The sequence below is a fragment of the Pimephales promelas genome, chromosome 10 (assembly GCF_988280905.1).
Source record: "Pimephales promelas chromosome 10, fPimPro1.hap1.1, whole genome shotgun sequence".
Lineage (NCBI taxonomy): Eukaryota > Metazoa > Chordata > Actinopteri > Cypriniformes > Leuciscidae > Pimephales > Pimephales promelas.
The window spans coordinates 15,435,618-15,439,441 of NC_142778.1; the positions used below are offsets into that span (position 1 = coordinate 15,435,618).

The following is a 3,824-nucleotide window of genomic DNA, read 5'->3' on the forward strand; positions in this document are numbered from 1 at the left end:
GAGAAAATGTTGAAATGTGAAATAATTTTAGGAAATGTTAAATATTATCTGCTGACAAAAAAGTAAAAGGTTAAAATGATGTCCTGACTAAAACTAGACTAAAATGTTGACAGTTTTTTTTTGACTAAAACTAAACGAATAAAATTATGTTTTCTTGGACTAAAATAAAGACTAAAATGCTCGACTTATAGTCGACTAAAACTAGACTAAATAAAAATGGGATGATGTCGACTAAATGTGATAAAAACTAACAAGCGATGCTGAAACTGGACTAAAACTGAAACTAAATTTAAAAATGGCTGGTAAAATTAACACTAGTTGCCACCAATCACAACTCATTAATGTCTCCCATCATGCATTGCGGTTTGAATAAATAATGATCTGAATTGTCTATGGCTGCGTTCCAAACCGCATACTTCCCTACTATTTAGTATGGGAAAAAGAGTAGGCGAGCAAAAAAGTATGAATGAATCCAAAAGAGTAGGCGAGAATTACCTGGGTGACGTAGTAATTGTCGCGAGATTCGGACTTAAGTGCGTTCCAATATGCCTACTTTCCTACTATATAGTAGGCGAAAACAGTACGTGAAGGAAGCAGTACGTTCGAAACATCAGTTTTCATAAAAAGAGTAGGCGAGAAGTTCCCGGATGGCTTATTGCTTCCGCCCAGATTTTTGAGTGCTTTTCCACGGCTACTCATGATACTCATCTATCCCAGGAGGCCACGCGAGAGGATACGTCAATATCAACATCGCGGAGATAAGCGACGCGGGGGTTTTCAAATGTGAGTAAATACGGTTCATTGTGTTTAAATCGTATGTGTTAAACTACTATAGAGTAAACGTTTTAACTGTTGAACGTCTAAAGAAGTTAGACAGTATAGTATAGTTGTGATTTTGCTGTGAACACATGTTTTATTATGTATAGCTAACAGGGGAGCTCCAGTAACCATAAAGTTACGTTTCCAACGTGTATTTACATAACCATACATCTTAAAAACGCTTATTTAAAATGTCTATTTACATCAGGAAGGAAAATATTGTATAAGTATTGCAGGTGAGCACATCCCAACATGAAAAATACATGTGTGTGCTATTATGTAGGATAATTCTGTTGTCAACACTGCTTACATTAGACAAATTATGTGCTGTCAATAAAAACATCTATAAAGTAACTAAACATATATTTAATTTGTCCCTTATTGGTGTCGATATATTGAGGAACATTTAAGTTGGATTAAAAGTGAGTTAACACATCAACCTCAGCATGTAAATGCAGTGTTGAGCTCGTAATGTGAATCTTGTCTGTATGTTACAGGGACAGGAGAACACGCGTTTGTTTATGCGGTGGAGAGAGGCTCATGATGCTGAATGCTGTCATCAAAGAATAGGAACCGCTGTGTTGAGTCGGCAGTAGGGTTTGGGGTTCAGTGCCTGTAAATACATGCTTGTAGTTTGAATAAAGCTGTTTCATGTGTTGACTTGTATATGCATTTGTTTATTGTGATGGTTACTTTTATTTGTTCTTTTACTTATTTATTCATGTTTCTTATTGTTGTCAGTATATAAAATGTAATTAATTTATGCATTAATTCATCGATTGACTGACAATTGAGATGTTTCACTGCATTTAGCAATATAAATGAATTCATGCATTACTGTTGAAGGGGTGGTCAAAATCCCTTGCCTCTTCAGTATATATTTCATAATATCATTTTGAATGATTATGTATTTCTTTTATAAAATCAATAATTAAGTATGTTTATTGTTACTTAATCATTTATTGACATAAATGTATTCTTTGTGCTTTTGCTTGTGAAATAATATTCTTAAATGCATGCTGATGTACATGCACAAGTCACCAGCTTCTTTTAGGTGCACAAGGCCATTTGTCTCTTTCTCTGGTCTCAGGAGAAAGGTTTATGGATCATAAAGGCGTCGTGAACACATATGTCCAACACATATGATACTTCTCTGTACAGATGGTCAAGCTATATTGAGCATTGCTTTATTGAACTTTAATTGTTATATTAAACTGTATTCTTTCTATTATATTTGCTTTCTGAGAAGCAAATGTTATCTGTTTTTCTCCCAAACGAGCGAATGTTTTACCATTATGTTTTGGTACACTTAACTGATAATAAGCCGCTCAGACTCTCTTCAGCCTTGATGGGAGCTCCTATTTTCTAGTGTCCTATGTGAATGCAGTAACAGTGAAAATAATAGGGAAATAGGGATTTGGTTTATGTTTGAGTGTTAAAACATAAACGGGTCTTTGAAGCCAACAGTTTAAGGCACTATTTCTTTGTTGAAGTCTTACTCCAGTTAGACTAAAGTTTAGTGCTAGTCTTCTTGGTTGCAGGTTAAGGAACCACTGCCATTATTGGAGATTGAATGAGTTGTTGTTCTGGACACACTGGCGCCAGCAACCCAAATCTGTGACCTGGAAGGTCATGACGTGCCTCATCGATGGAGATATGTTTCGTCTATCTGTATATGTGTGGAAAATTACTGTGTTTATCTATATCGTAGCCAATGAGAATCATTCAACGTGTAAGCAATGACGTAGCTTAGACCTTGAAAATGGTATAACTGCTGTGATCTTTGTAACTGTAAGGGGGCGGCCTACGAACTCCTGAGGGAGTCTTGAAGCTGACTTCTGCTGATGAAATGGCAAACTATGTTCAGTAAAACTTTCTTTAATTTTTATAATTCCGACTCCGGGTCTTCATTCTTCATATCTGGTTCTGGGTCCTTTAACTGTTAACCCCTAACACTGTCATATTACAAAACAAATTACATTTTGCTTGTTTTATTAAATTATATTTTTAGTATATAAAAAGTTATATAAGTATTGGTCAGCATTTAATATTATTATTTTGTTTAAGTTTTGGGGTGGGCTAACAATGCAATTCATTCTGAGGTAATATTAATTTTTAAGCAGTGATACTTACATTTTTTGAGTATAAAATCAACAGTTTTCTCCAAAAGAGATCTTCAAGCAGCTGCCCGTCTCCTTTGTGCACACATTACAAACGCTGTTCTAGGTTGTGCTGTGAAGTTACTGATGTTATGAAGTGTTAGAGCACCTGTCGCTCATATAATTTAAACTTATTATATGCAAGATCATGGAAAGATGCTATAGTTTATGTAACAATCATAGTGACAAAACAGAAAATATAAAGATCATTGGTTTGTGTACATCATAATATGACATAAAATTATATTTATACACAGGAAATAAGAACAATAAAAAAGGCTAAATATCTTCATTATAGTTCTTTATAATACATAAAAATAGTTGTTGTTATATCTGAGGGATGAAACGAGGTAAATTCATGAAGAAAAAGAGGAAAACTTAAAGGAGAAACTTTTTGGGTATAAAATAAAGAAATTAACAACATAATCAAGAGATGATGATTTGGGGGTTTCTTAATAAAAAAAAATATCGTTAGAATAACACTGTTGGTCACATTAGTAGGGTTTAAAATATAACAACTTAAATCAACCCTAAATGTATTCACAAAATAAATAGGCAGCTGTTTCTTCAACAATACCACAACAAAATGAGCCAGTTTCATCAATATCAAGATATTTATAGGTAGATTAATTAAACGTATCGTTCATATTTTTTTTTATTGCATGAAGGTGTTGCGCTTGTGATAACGCGTAGTAGGTCACATGATAACGTCAACATGGCAGATGTCCGGTTCGCATTCATACTCAACGAGATTTGGCTATAAAGTACCTACTCTTTTAGCGCTCGATGAGTAAGTACTTATTGAAATTAAGTACCTACTCATTGAGTATGCGGTTTGGAACGCAG

At 34.2% G+C, this 3,824-nt stretch overlaps 1 long non-coding RNA gene across 1 annotated transcript; it reads left to right on the top strand.

Annotated features, from left to right (window-relative positions):
* Positions 1–664: 664 nt before the first annotated feature.
* LOC148977344 (uncharacterized) lies at positions 665–1,479 on the top strand. The gene is made up of 2 exons (XR_016169880.1): positions 665–783; positions 1,317–1,479. It is a non-coding gene; the product is annotated as an uncharacterized LOC148977344 (long non-coding RNA).
* The last annotated feature ends 2,345 nt before the right edge of the window (positions 1,480–3,824 follow it).